Source organism: Trachemys scripta, chromosome 3 (genome assembly GCF_013100865.1).
Source record: "Trachemys scripta elegans isolate TJP31775 chromosome 3, CAS_Tse_1.0, whole genome shotgun sequence".
In the NCBI taxonomy this organism is placed as follows: Eukaryota; Metazoa; Chordata; order Testudines; family Emydidae; genus Trachemys; species Trachemys scripta.
Genome location: NC_048300.1, coordinates 176,505,737 through 176,521,457, shown reverse-complemented (window position 1 = coordinate 176,521,457; position 15,721 = coordinate 176,505,737).

The following is a 15,721-nucleotide window of genomic DNA, read 5'->3' as shown; positions in this document are numbered from 1 at the left end:
TCAAACTTATTGTGCTCACTGGAATATACATTGACTCAGGGAAGTGAAGTCACTGGAGAAGAAGGGCTCTACTATGTTCATCCATACAATGCAATCTTCTATACACAGAGCTAAAATCAATATTGGTGCTAAAGTGTGTCCTGGGACATACATCTGTCTATGTCTAATTTATTTTCAAGCCCTATAACAGTGGCTTGACTCGTAAAGCATCAGATGCAGCCACCTCCCCAGTTCCCCCTCTCACTGTGTCTGTTTCCCCTCTGGTGAGCAGGGTAGATTAGCCCTATAGCTAAATCCTTTCAGGGAAACAGAAATAGAAGGAAAGTCCAACCCCCCTCCCTCCTAGGCCCAGCACTTACCCAAACAAGCAAACCTTCACCCCTCTGTGCTCATCCTCCTTGGTCCATGGGTTCACAATCAGTCATATACTCTTTAGTTTCTTAAAGCCTTTTGATCAAGACCTATGAGCAGTTCCTGCCCCCCTCAGGTCCCCTCAAACTCTGTCCCTCCCCCCCCCCCCCCCCCGGCCAAAATATCATCCCTTCTTCGGGTGCTGTCCTTCTGGGCTTCTTCCTGAAGACTTCCCAAAACCCTCATAAGCCCTTTTTCCAGTAGCAAATGCTATTTCCTTTAAGATTCTCACTTTTCTGAGATTGCTTATTATGTCACCCCCACCGGTCACGTTTCCCACCATGTCTATGTACCCAACCTATAGGTCCCCTGCATGCTGGGAACTACATATCCCAGAATGTATTCTTTCTCGGCTGAACTTGAAATAGGACCAGTCTAGACCATGAGCAACCTCTTACAGGGCCAGTTCCCTTGTGCACATCATCATATTATAAGAGTGCCTTTAGCTCTGATTTAAATCAATGTGAATCCTGAAAAGGCTGAATTTGGCCTAAGAGGTTTTGTAAATTCACATATACAGTGCACTAATATAAGACATCCAACTCCGATGTGACTGGTTTACAAATGTCTACAAACATTTGCCTTTCCAACACTTTTCTATAGGCAAACTGATTAATGATATCCAATTAGAGTCAGGAACACTCTTTTATAATTTGGTGTGTGTTCTGTATTATCCTGTTGTTACTTTACACCACATTAAAAACTCACAAATGGAAAGGTAAAATGTTAACACACTCAAGATGTTCAGACATTGAGATAAGCCTCAACATGAATATGAATATGTAGATGAGCCTTTTTAGGTCAATTTCCCCTTTTCTCCTACCCTCCGCTATGTCTCCTCTTTCTTCCAGTCAGGCAGAGGTTTTTTTTTCCATCCTCTGCAATGTTCATTTACTTAACTTCCATACATTCTCATTCTAAAACCCATGTGCAATCATCTCTAGAAAATTTCCCTGCCATGGATCTTGTGACTCACATTGTCTCCTCGAGCAGGTTGTGGCCAGGCCATAGCAACTGAGTTGAGAATCATAGAAGACTAGGGTTGGAAAAGACCTCAGGAGGTCATCTAGTCCAACCCCCTGTCCAAAGCAGGACCCATCCCCAACTAAATCATCCCAGCTAGGGCTTTGTCAAGCCGGGCCTTAAAAACCTCTAAGGATGGAGATTCCACCACCTCCCTAGGCAATCCATTCCAGTGCTTCACCACCCTCCTAGTGAAATAGTGTTTCCTAATATCCAACCTAGACCTCCCCCTAATATCTAACCTAAACCTCCCCCATTGCTCCTGGTTCTGTCATCTGCCACCACTGAAAACAACAGAGCTCCATCCTCATTGGAAACCCTCTTCAGGTAGTTGAAGGCTGCTATCAAATCCCCCCTCACTCTTCTTTTCTGCAGACTAAACAAGCCCAGTTCCCTCAACGTCTCCTCGTAAGTCATGTGTCTCAGCCCCCTGATCATTTTCATTGCCCTCTGCTGGACTCTCTCTAATTTATCCACATCCTTTCTGTAGTGTAGACCAAAGCTGGACACAGTACTCCAGATGTGGCCTCACCAGTGCCGAATAGAAGGGAATAATCACTTCCCTTGATCTGCTGGAAATGCTCCTATTAATGCAGCCCAATATGCCGTTAGCCTTCTTGGCAACAAGGGTACACTACTGACATATCCAGCTTCTTATCTACTGTAATCTCCAGGTCCTTTTCTGCAGAACTGCTGCTTAGCCAGTCAGTCCCCAGCCTGTAGCGGTTCATGGGATTCTTTCGTCCTAAGTGCAGGTCTCTGCATTTGTCCTTGTTGAACCTCAGGTTTCTTTTGGCCCAATCCTCCATTTTGTCTAGGTCACTCTTTGAATGTGGAGAAGCATTGGTGAAAATAGGAACTGATACAGAGCCATGTGCATGGAGCGAGGTAGTTGACCTGCCCAGGGTGAATTTGTCTATTATTGAACATTGCAAATGTTATTCTTGCAAGCAATCTCTATGTTGTGTAGTTCTGTGTAAGCCAATAGAGCTGTTTCTATGAATAATCTTTGTCCAACTGGGCCCCACGTCTTCCTTTTCTGCAGGCAAAAAATGTCTGCTAACTTTCTTTTTAATTTGTGTTCATGATGCCATCCCTAAGGGAAGGATTGTTAAACCCTGTAGATGCTGAATATCCTGCAACTCCATTGATTTTTGAGGAATTTTCAGTCTCCTATAGATAAGAAAGAGTTGCCATCAATCCAATTCAGATTTCTAACATTAAAAACATTATATTGTTTTATGCAAAAAGCTCCCAAAACATCTATTTGAGAAAAGCATGCAACTGTAGGATCTAATAAGCTTGTATCAATACACACTACCAAGGTGCTTTATCTCCATGGTCTAGAGGGAAGCTAGCTTCCCATTGTAAACCTATGCTTGTACACACCCACATACCATCCCCTTAACTGTATCAACCCACTCCATGTTTCACACAGCACATAGAGTATGTCTGGAAAGTAAATAGTATAAGTCATACAAGGTATTTGGGGTTCAAAATTTGAAGTTGTTTATCGGTTTATCTATACTATATCTCTGCGTTCTCTCTCTCTCTCTCTCTCTCATGGTTTCAACTCAGAAAATGTCACACCAAATTTTCATATGTTTTTTCATGTTCATCCAGAGAGAAAAACAAATTGTGCTCTCAATTAAGACTTGCCATGCATTCCTGCTGAAGGCATTCAGGTTGCAATAGGCAAAACAGAGGAGAATTTTGCACCACAAGTCTATGTCTTAATTTAGTGGTAGCTGCTGCTCTTGGAAAACTGAATATCCGTTAATTCTATTAAATTGCCCACCCTGGTGCTACTGCAAAACTTGTCTGTGGGAATTTACTAATTCCTTTCTTTTTTTTATACCCTCTTCAGTGAAATAAAAAACACCCTGAACAACAGCAAAAGCCTGTGGGGAAGTTTCGCTTTGGAACCTCATCTCAAACCAAACTTTGCTGCTTAGTCCCATTTTTACTATAAACATAATGAATGTGGACTCCCTAGATCTGCATGCTGTTGCCTTCAACCTTTTTTAAATTCATTTTACCACAAGTAAAAGCATAATGATGTGCTATAAGCCGGAATCCTTAATGCAACATCTTTTCTCATCCCAAAGTGACAGAGATTGCAGATGTTAACATTTGCTGGTTTTAGCCAGTGATCGAGATTGGCTGGTGCTAGATTATATGTTGCTGGTAAACAACTTTAATTCAGTATATCTCCACTTTCCATTGATCTCTCCTAGAAACTTTCTCTGCCCATTTTATCCTGTTCCTTCCTGTAAAAATATTCTCCTTTCCTCCTTGGATTTGTTAATCTCATTCTTTAGCTCTCTCACACAAACAGAAATGTAGTTCAAAGCAAGAATTAATCTCCAGTCAGCATACAACTGTTTTTTCTGTCTTCACTTTGGTATTCTAATAAACTCGGAAATCATGCTAGTATGTCCCACAGAGCCCAGATAATCCAACAAGATATGCCAGTAGACACTGAAATATAATGTATGTAAATTAGGTTCAACTTGTGGAGGCAGAGTTGGCCAGAACTGTCAGAATAAAACAATTTTGGTGACTTATGTTGAAGTCACTGCAAAATAATTTCTGTAGAGAGATAAAAAGGTGCAAGAAAAATTGAATGAATATAAATTATAGTATGTTTAAGGTGGAGTATATTTAGATCAATGGCTGATATTGTCCAAAGAATATCACTATTTAACCACTATCAGATAAACATGGTACATTGTATTATGGCTAAAGTACTTCCATAGACAGTGGGGAAAATACAGAGTTAATGACTATTTTGATTAAATAACTAAAATAGCATGTAGATTGCCAGGACTTGCAGAAATAATAAGTATTTGAAGGTAAGTGTGAAATGCTATGAAAATTAATCATTCAAATTTTTATTTTATGCCATTCTGCTGACTTATGTGTTTACATTGCAGAAGAATAGCTGTAATACATTTGTTATCAGCATATACTGAGATTATATTGGTTAAAACATAACTACAGCTAAGGTGGGGAGACCAATCAGAACCCTCCTACCTGCCTACACACCTATAGGAGTTACAGATTATTAACAGTAGTCTTCAGAAATATCTGTGTCATTAGTGTAGCATTACACCTGCAGATGGTCCTGGAATTCTTAGACGTGATGTATAATGTGCACACAAAGTGAAATCAATCCGATTCTGTGTGATAAACTTTAACCAGATTTATATTCTAGAATGAAAAAAAAAGATAGTATTAATATGTTTAACACATAATGAACAACACTTCATTTTTCCTTTTTACTACTGATATGTATTTGATTTATTTCTAAATTCCATGGTGTTTATTATACTAATTTCTATCTCTTCACAGTATAGTCAGGTAATCAAGTTGAAACATTTTTGCATTACTTGGTTTTGAAACAACTAATGCGGAGGGTTTTTTTTTTTTCAGATGCTACTAAATGTCTCACAAATGTGCAGAAAATCAAATTGCTTGATTGTCTGAGATGTGTAATAACTCCTTCTATAAAAGGATTTTTTTTTTAATATGGCGATATACCTATCTCCTAGAACTGGAAGGGACCTTGAAAGGTCATTGAGTCCAGACCCCTGCCTTCACTAGCAGGACCAAGTACTGATTTTTGCCCCCGATTCCTAAGTGGCCCCTCAAGGATTGAACTCACAACCTTGGGTTTAGCAGGCCAATGTTCAAACCACTGATTGTGACCTCATGCAATGGAAGAGCTAATAGATTGTCCCTGTTGAGGTCTTTTTTTTTTTTTTAGTGTCTTTTAACATATTTTTAGAAGTAAAACTTAGAGCCTAGCTTTTCAAAAGTGACTTTCAGTTTTTGATGCCTAGTGACGAGTTAACTCAGCATATACTGAGATTACATTGATTAAAATGTAACTACAGGTAAGGTGAGCAGTCCAATCAGAACCCTCCTACCTGCCTACACACCTATAGGAGTTACAGATTATTAACAGTAGTCTTTCTGTGTCATTAGTGTAACATTACACCTGCAGATGGTCCTGGAATTCTTAGACACAATGTATAATGTGCACACAAAGTGAAATCACAGTATATGTTGTGACAAGCTTGATTTTTCAGAGGGCAGATCTAATGAGTCAAGCCCCTTTAATCTAACAAGTTAGATTGGTCCAGTGAATTGCAGTGCTAGCCTCAGACTAGGGAGATCTGTGTTCAGTTCCCTCTCTGCCACAGGCTTCTGTGCCTTGGGGAAGCCATTTAGGCCAGAACTTTTAAAGCTATTTAGGTGCCAAAAGATGTAGCTAGGTCTCTAGTGGGAATTTCAAAACTTGCCTAGGTGCCTAACTTCCAATGATTTCAAAATGGGGATAATATATTTTTTTCTACCTGGTAAGGTTTTGTGAAGATAAATATACTAAAGAATGTGAGCTGCTCATGTAAGTATTTAATATAGATGCATTTCAGGCACCTAAAATCACTAGGCAATTTTGAAAATAGGCCTACTTTCCTAACTTAGAGGCCAATTCCTGAAGAATTTACTATTTTTTTTATTCAATCCTTACTCAAGAAAGGCCGAATAAAAACTAATAGTTTCAGCATTTGACCCCAAGTGATTCCCACAATTTACACTTTTATTTTTTTTATTATTTAAAGCATTTATACTTGTTATATATACTTTTATTATTTAAAGCATTTATACTTGCAGCAATGTAAAAAGCATCTTAACCAGGTAGGCAGGTGAAAGTCAAAGATTCAGAATGGTGCATATAGGTAAACCAAGTAAGCTCAGATGCCCAATCATCCTATGATACTGTAAGATAGCCTAAAGGAGCAGAGTTTGAAAGAGGGAAGGGATTTTGGGAAGAGAGAACCAGAAAAGTGATATCCTGTAGTACATGTTGAGGGCAAAATAAAATAATTCATACCGTGTAAGGGAAAGGGCACCTAGGCAATATGTAACCCATCTCCTGTTACACGTTACATTCCCAGCACAGCAGCCAGCCAGTAGGCTATGCACCAGAGTAAGACAGTGATAGCCAGTGCAGAACACCACCTTGGCTACTATATCCCCAGTTCTTACCACTGCTAAAGATAACCATCTGGTCCATAGGGCATTCAAGGCTCTGCCTGTGAATGGAACCAGAATTTGTGCCAACTGTATAGTATCCTCTACAAGGATGCAACAGAGGGCAACACACAACAACCCCGAACCCAAGTAGTCCCCAGGGACCACAATAAAAACAAAAGGATGCTGTTATGAATTAAGGCACAGCACAGTGAATACCACTCTCAGAACATACCTTACAATAGCAGTAGGATGGCAAGCCAGAAATATACAATAAAATCATAAAGGGTCCTCAAGGGAATCAAAACCACAGAGAATACTTCCCAGAGGCAGCTACAGCATATCCATCAGTTTATACCACCGTCCTGACCAAAGCATGCATGAGATTGCATAGATTCCTACACCACTTTCATACCCCCCACTGATTGGAGAACCATTCCCTGAGAGTAGTTATCAATGGTTCACACTCAAGTTGGAAGGGCATATCGAGTGGGGTCCTTCAGGGATTGGTTCTGGATCTGGTTCTGTTCAATATCTTCATAAATGATTTCGAGATAATGGCAGAGAGAGTACTCTAATATAGTTTGTGGCGAGGGGGTTGCAAGTGCCTTGGCGGATAGGATTAAAATTCAAAAGGATAATGGAGAAATGGTCTGAAGTAAATAAGATGAAATTCAAAGTACTCCACCTAGGAAGGAACAATCAATCACACACACAATAAATTGGAAATGACTGCCTAGGAAGGTGTAATGCGGAAAGGGAGCTAGGGGTTATAGTGGATCACAAGCTAAATATGAGTCAACAGTGTCACAGTTGCAAAAACGAAAAAAACAAAAACACCATAATTCTGGGATTTATTAGCAGAAGTGCTGTAAGCAAGACATAAGAAGTAATTCTTCCACTCTACTCCACACTGATAAGGCCTCTACTGGAGTATTGTGTTCAGTTCTCGGCACCACATTTCAGGAAAGATTGACAAATTGCAGAAAGTCCAGAGAGGAGCAACAAAAATTATTAAAGATCTAGAAAACATGACCTGTGAGGGAAGATTGAAAAAACTGGGTTTGTTTAGTCTGGAGAAGAGAAGACTGAGAGGGGCCATGATAACAGTTTTCAAGTACATAAAGTGTTATTACAAGGAGGAGGGTGCAACAATTTTCTCCTTAACCTCTGAGGACAAGACACGAAGCAATGGGGTTAAATTGCTGCAAGGAAGGTTTAGGTTGGACATTAGAAAAAACTTCCTGTCAAGATAGTGGAAGGTTGTAGAATCTCTGTCACTGGAGGTTTTTAAGAACAGGTTAGTCATATCCCTGTCAGGAATTGTCTGTTTATTACTTTGTCCTACCTTGAGCACAGGGGACTGGACTAGATGACCTATTTAGGTCTCTTCCAGTCCTACTCTTCTGTGATTGTAGACACTTCCTCCTCATGGCTGTGCAGGAAGTATTGAAACCATATATTGAATGGTGGTTGCAATAGCCCAGGGGTCGGCAACCTCTGGCACGCGGTTCACCAGGGTAAGCACCCTGGTGGTCCGGGCCAGTTTGTTTACCTGCCACATCCAGTGGTTTGGCCGATTGTGGCTCCCACTGGCCGCAGTTCATCGCTCTAGGCCAATGGGGGCTGCGGGAAGCGGCGCGGGCCGAGGGATGTGCTGGCCGCAGCTTCCCACCACCCCCATTGGCCTGGAGTGGTGAACCGCAGCCAGTGGGAGCCGTGATCGGCCGAACCTGCAGATGCGGCAGGTAAACAAACTGGCCCGGCCCACCAGGGTGCTTACCCTGGCAAGCCGCGTGCCAGAGGTTGCCGACCCCTGCAATAGCCTGTCAGATCTGGCATCCATCCATATGTTCAACAGAAGTTCAAACATATATCCGATCTTTCCCTGGCTTTGTCATTCCAAAGGGCATAACAATCAAGATTGCCTTTCACTGCTGTGAGTTCCAGCACAGCACTTTCTAGCTGTGTTTGAAACTACAGGAGATCCTGTCCCTGAAATGTAAGGACTACTTAGCATGACAAAGTTGCACCAGAATAGCTTGGTGTGAATTTAAACCAATATAGCTAAACCAGTTGAAAAGGCTGTGTGGATATGTATTTAAGTTTAAGAATGGTTTATTTCAGTTTAGCTTAAGTTGATGAACAAGTTTAACTAAATAAGAATAAGAAGAGTGTCCACAAAGCCTTTTACCGTGACTAAACTATGTCTGGCTTGAAAACTTGTCTCTCTCAACAATAGAAGTTGGTCTAGTAAAAGACATTACCTCATTCACCTTACCTCTCTAATATCCTTGGACCGACACACCTACAACAACATTGCATTTAAAGGCCAATATAATTTGTGCTGGAGCAACTTCCTTGTATAGACAAGCCCTAAGACAGACTTCAATCACAATGATGAAGTGCCTAATGAAATACAATGTGCCCACAAATGTTCTTGTTGTAATCTTCTTTAATGCTCCTGACTTTATCTTTATTGACCCTCAGCTCAGTTTCTGCAGTCTCTTCCAAATGGGTGATAACCCAATTATGATGTTTTTAAGCAAGCCGTAAAACTTTATAAGCCAGTGAAATTCCAACACAGGCCAGTGAAAAATAACCACACCACTTCAAGCCATGACAGTGAAAAAATGTTATTTGAAAAGTTTAAAATGTAAGGGAAAGGTTAAGTGGTAGCATAAGCACAAACATAGTTAGCAAAGACAATTAAATAAGACAAAAGATTTTTTAATTAAGTGAATAGTTAAAATAAATGTGGAATGTTGGACCATGCAGTAAGTGAATCTGTATGAAAATTTAAAAACACAAGTGAAAACGACTGAACTGAAGTGAACTAAATAATCTAGACAAAATTAATTTCACTTTTCCAAAAATAAAAATGATAGAGTAAGCTAGAGCAGATATGACACAAAAACAGAAAACAAGAATAAATTATAAAGATAATTAAGAATTTTAACAGTTTGTCTTATGATGGAAAAAAGATTAAAGGAATTGCTTTAATTTTAATGAAGGAGCTGTAACAAAATGCTTGAATGATGATGATAACATGAGCTTAGAAAACAGATTTAAGAGCTAGAGAATTAGATTTGGTCTTGAGAATTTTAATCATTACAAGGCAGCATGGAATACAGATAGAATGCTCAATGAATTCTGTGAAGAATTTTGTAGGTCTTAGAACTAGGTGCTTTGGTTAAAAAATAACTCGGAGACAACAATACAGAGCTATTATGCCACCATCTTTCTAAAGAAGCTGAAGATCAGTCAGCTCAATGAATGTAGACTTTAAAATGTTGTCCAGGATTGCAAGTGGAAACTTTGTTATACACAGAGAGATCCAATAATGGGATGTTCAGTATTAAACCACTCAAAGATACATGAGAAGGAAAAGTATACTTCTAATATAAAATATAGTATTCATAAAAGCGTGCTGAAAATTTGCAGATTGTACAGAAATTATAACATAATGATACCTAAAGCTGGTCAGAATAGTCTGTCAGAATAGTTTTCTGATGGAAAATGCAGTTTCTGCAAAATTCTTCATCCAAATTTTCAATTTTACATTGGGAAAATCTAAATGAAATGTGTTGTTCAATTCAAATTGAAGGTTCAGGTTGGTTCAATTCAAATTGGAATAAATGTTGTTTTGAACTTCCCCAAAATCTTTCATTTTGAATCAGTTCAACAAAACATTAAACTGCATTTCCTTATCATGGTGCACTGCCTTTTGGGAGTTGGATTTCTGGCCCCCATTCCATCTTCTGGGCCAGGCTCCCTGGAGGAATAAATGTCTCATAATGCAATATGGGGACCTCCGCCCTTTAACTGAGATGTACAGTACACCCTGGGGTGACGTGAGCAGGTTTCAGGGGTCTGCCAAGCAGAGCCAGCATTAGACTTGCTGGGGCCCAGGGCATAAAGTCAAAGCCCCGCCACCCGGGGCTGAAGCCAATGCCTGAGCAACATAGTTTCATGGGAGCCCCTGTGGCATGGGTTTTATATGCAGAAAACCAGTTATTGTGGAAGAGGCAGGACATGGAGTTTTTATAGCATGTTGGGCGGGCCTCAGAAAGAAAAAGGTTGAGAACCCCTGCAGTACCCCATGGAAGTCACATGACTCTGAATGTATTATGTATCAATTATTTAGATAATGGCATATAGAGTACACTTATAAAGTTTGTGAATGATACCAATTTGGGAGGGGTTGCAAGTGCTTTGGAGGATAGGATTAAAATTCAAAATGGTCTGGACAAACTGGAGAGATGGTCTGAAGTAAATAGGATGAAATTCAATAAGGACAAATGCAAAGTACTCCACTTAGGAAGGAACAATCAGTTGCACACATACAAAATGGGAAATGACTGCCCAGGAAGGAGTACTGCAGAAAGGGATCTGGGGGGGCATAGTGGACCATAAGCTAAATATGAGTCAACAGTGTCATGGTTGCAAAAAAAGCGAACATAATTCTGGGATGTATTAGCAGGAGTCTTGTAAGCAAGACACGAGAAGTAATCCTTCCGCTCTACTCTGCACTGATTAGGCCTCAACTGGAGTATTGTGTCCAGTTCTGGGCACCACATTTCTGGAAAGATGTGGACAAATTGGAGAAGTGGACAAAGTCCAGAGAAGAGCAACAAAAAATATTAAAGGTCTAGAAAATATGACCTCTGAGGGAAGATTGAAAAAAAACTGGGTTTGTTTAGTCTGGAAAAGAGAAGACTGAGAGGGGACATAACAGTTTTCAAGTATGTAAAAAAATTTTACAAGGAGGAGGAAGAAAAATGTTTTTTTCTTAACCTCTGATGATAGGACAAGAAGAAATGGGCTTAAATTGCAGCCAGGGAGGTTTAGGTTGAACATTAGGAAAAATTTCCTGTCAGGGTGGTTAAGCACTGGAATAAATTGCCAAGGGAGATTGTGGAATCTCCATCATGGGAGATTTTTTAAGAGTAGGTTGGACAAACACCTGTAGGGGAGGGTGTAGATAATACTTAGTCCTGCCATGAGTGCAGGTGACTGGACTAGATGATTCTCAAGGTCCCTTCCAGTCCTATGATTCTATGGGAAATGTTGTCCGGCCTGGCCTATAGGGAAGAATATGAGCAAAAGGCTTCTGAACTATAACTCCTCTAAGGCAAAGTGCCACAAGGAAAAAATGCAGTTTTATGTGGAAATTATGCAAAAAGAATCAATTCAGGTCATTTAAAAAAAACAAACAAAAACATTTCAGTTGGGGGGCGGGGTTGTCAAATTGTTTAGTTTTATAGAAAATGTATACATCAATCTTTTTGATGTTTCTGAATATCAATTATTTTGAAATTACATTCATTAGAAAATTTTAATTCTTTGTCCCAATTTAGGGTGAAAACAAATATTGAAATGCCAGTTTAGTTTCCTGTGGGAAATTCTATCTGTCATGGACTATCACCTGGACTTGCTTGTTGAGCTGGGTGAAACATCTATTCAAGCTCTGATATAGGAAGGCAGCTTTAGTGTTCACTCCAGGCTGCATAGACTAGTCTACCTCCTTCACTTTGTGGGCTGAGTTGACAGGTAAGCACTGGGACTCTTGTAGCAGGTGTTGTATGATGCTTGTGGAATGGGCCAAATGCCAAGAGGCAGCCTATGTACATCCAGTCTTCCAAGGGAGCCATACAATGCCATACACCTCCTCTTCCAAAAGCTTCATATTTTTGTTGCTGGAATCACTGGATGGTTAACATAGTGTTATAAGAACAGGAGTATTTGTGGCACCTTAGAGACTAACAAATTTTTTAGAGCATAAGCTTTCGTGGACTACAGCCCACTTCTTCGGATGCATATAAAGTGGAATATATATTGAGGAGATATATTGAGGAGATATATATACACACATACAGAGAGCATGAACAGGTGGGAGTTGTCTTACCAACTCTGAGAGGCCAATTAAGTAAGAGAAAAAAACTTTTGAAGTGATAATCAAGATAGCCCAGTATAGACAGTTTGATAAGAAGTGTGAGAATACTTACAAGGGGAGATAGATTCAATGTTTGTAATGGCTCAGCCATTCCCAGTTCTTATTCAATCCTGAGTTGATTGTATCTAGTTTGCATATCAATTCCAGCTCAGCAGTCTCTCATTGGAGTCTGTTTTTGAAGTTTTTCTGTTGTAAGATAGCCACCTGCAGGTCTGTCATTGAATGGCCAGACAGATTAAAGTGTTCTCCCACTGGTTTTTGAGTATTATGATTCCTGATGTCAGATTTGTGTCCATTAATTCTTTTGCGTAGAGACTGTCCGGTTTGGCCAAAATACATGGCAGAGGGGCATTGCTGGCACATGATGGCATATATCACATTGGTAGATGTGCAGGTGAACGAGCCCCTGATGGTATGACTGATGTGATTAGGTCCTATGATGATGTCACTTGAATAGATATGTGGACAGAGTTGGCATCGGGCTTTGTTACAAGGATAGGTTCCTGGATCAGTGTTTTTGTTCAGTGATGTGTGGTTGCTGGTGAGTATTTGCTTTAGGTTGGGGGGTTGTCTGTAAGCGAGGACAGGTCTGTCTCCCAAGATCTGTGAGAGTAAAGGATCATCTTTCAGGATAGGTTGTAGATCTTTGATGATGCGCTGGAGAGGTTTTAGTTGGAGGCTGAAGGTGACAGCTAGTGGTGTTCTGTTATTTTCTTTGTTGGGCCTGTCTTGTAGGAGGTGACTTCTGGGTACTCGTCTGGCTCTGTCAATCTGTTTTTTCACTTCAGCAGGTGGGTATTGTAGTTTTAAGAATGCTTGATAGAGATCTTGTAGGTGCTTGTCTCTATCTGAGGGATTGGAGCAAATGCGGTTATAAGTATGGAATAGTGTTATAAGTTTCTTTAGTTGCACGCAAGCATTCTTCAGTATTTGAAGATACGCTGCATTGCTATTAGTTTTCTTTGGGGGAAGCTCTTGAAAGCAGCAGGAGAGTTTGCTCTTTGCTTCGGTCTCTCTAGTAAGCCAATTATTGGAGCAGATTTTTTCCCACAGAACTGGGCTCTGGTGTTTCTGATTCCTGAGAGAAGGGATTGCCTACATGATGCTTGACCACTCCGGTTCAAAGACTGGTGGACATAAAACAAGTTATACACAGAAAATAACCAGACTCTATATCAATGATTTCTCCTTCAGTGAGAAAGTGACCTGTAATGCCCCCAAATCTGCTACTCTTTTGAGGAAGAGTGACATGTTTGGGGATGCAAGTTAAAGGAAATAAATATAAATCCCATCCCACCTTCCCAAATAAAGCCAGTAATTGAGAAGGATGCTAAACATTGCCAGTTACTGGATGATTCTGAAGTCCTGTGTGGATGAGGGGAAATTCTCTAGGGAAAGTACTTCTTTGAGGGAAGCACACTGGGTTGTGCTAATTATCTTATAAGAACTATAGCCTATCTTTGATGTGTGAATGACTTTTACTATGTTTGTGAAGATTACACAATAATTGTAACACGATCTTTATATCTTAAAATATAATAGATTTCCCAGTGCATTTCTGAATAAGTAATTTTTTTTCAGTTAACATGATACAACCAGAGTGGAATCCTTCAAATATGTATTTAATGTGACATTTATTTTGACCTTTCACACTTACACTCTATCTTTCTTTCTAGCTAGTCTGTCATGATGCACCTTTCCTATGTGCACTGAAAATTGTTCTGCTAATTACCAGTTCCAACTAGGGGCATTTTGTTCCTGGAAGTGTCTTGCTGGAGGGTGATGTTAGGTCAATGATTATATTGGAATACATTTTGATTGTGAGATGCAATGAATGAGTGCCATGCCAATTTCCACTGGTAAATTTCTTGTTGCCTGTAAGCCTTTTTTAAAGATTTTAAAAGTCAATAACAATGAGAAATCTTTTCTGAGATGTGGTTTTTTTCAAAGTATTTCACAACCAGTTCAGGTCTTATGCATGTCACATTGTGATTTTCACTCAATCTTATGCTTCTTCTCAAATCTATATTTTTTCTATCCAGAGTTCTTGTGCCATGATAATAAGCAATGGAATAGTGATTTGATTTGTACTTTGTTTTGCTTTATTATCTTTTGCAGAAAAATGCATGTGTTATTTTCAAAGCATTATTGAAAGGACATACCTCTTTAAATGTTATTTTTGCATCAATGGAGAAAAAAATAGTTTCAGAAGATGGATCTATTTTGCAAAATGGACGAAGTGCTTGTTTTCTAAATCTTGTTCTCCTTCATTGGTCTTCAGCCATTTATTTTTCAATCTGACTTTCACTTCCACTTCTTTAGAGTCACTATTACACAGAGTTATGATAGAAACATATTGTGTCTGATTTTTGGTTATGTACTTGACCTTAACATAATGCTTATAAAGAAAGTCTATCCTTTACATCAGTGTAGCTAATTTCCTTGGGTAACTCCAAGGAAAACACTGTACATGCTGCATACGCTGGCCTATTTTGTAATGGTACTTCACAAATATGTTCTTCTAGCCCAATTTAAATGGAAGACTTCTCACCGAAATTATACCTGGATAATTTAGAAAATCTGCAGTTTGAAACATTCCATATATGTTGGTCCACATTTAAAAGTTGAAAGACATCTGTCACTATATTATCTGCTCATAGCAGAGTAGCAGTACAAAACCCTAAGCCAGACAGCGGTGAGTGTTTCCTTCTAGGCTTGACAACAACAAAAAAATTGGTCTTTTGGTTAAAACACTGGGCTGAGGTTCAGCTGATCTGAATTCAGTTTATTTTTTTTAACCACAGATTTCTTCTGTAATTGTAATACTGACAGACCTCAGTTGTTAGCAAGTGGGATCAAACCTGGGACCTCAATGCATGAATCTCCACGTGGCTGTTGGGTAAGGCTGTAGCAGATTCATCAATCTCTAGCCAGGCTAAGTGCCACTAGAGGGGGACAGAGCACCACACTAAGGCAGCCACGGGTTACATAATCTTGGGAAGACACTAATTCTCTCTGTGCTTCAGTTCCCTGTTGTTTGAAATACAATAATGCTACTTTCATTCTCCCAGCCTTTGTCTGTCTTGTCTATTTAGATTGTCTTGTCATCTCTTCAGGACGGACACGCTCTTACTATGTGTATATACAGCACCTAGCACAACGGGGTCCTGATATTCACTGGGGCCTTGGAGTGCTATTGCAATACTACTGCTCCTACTGAGAGACAAAGCCCTTGAGAATACAGTGAAGGGAAGCATGGTATGATATACCAGTTTTCAGTTCCTGCGGTTG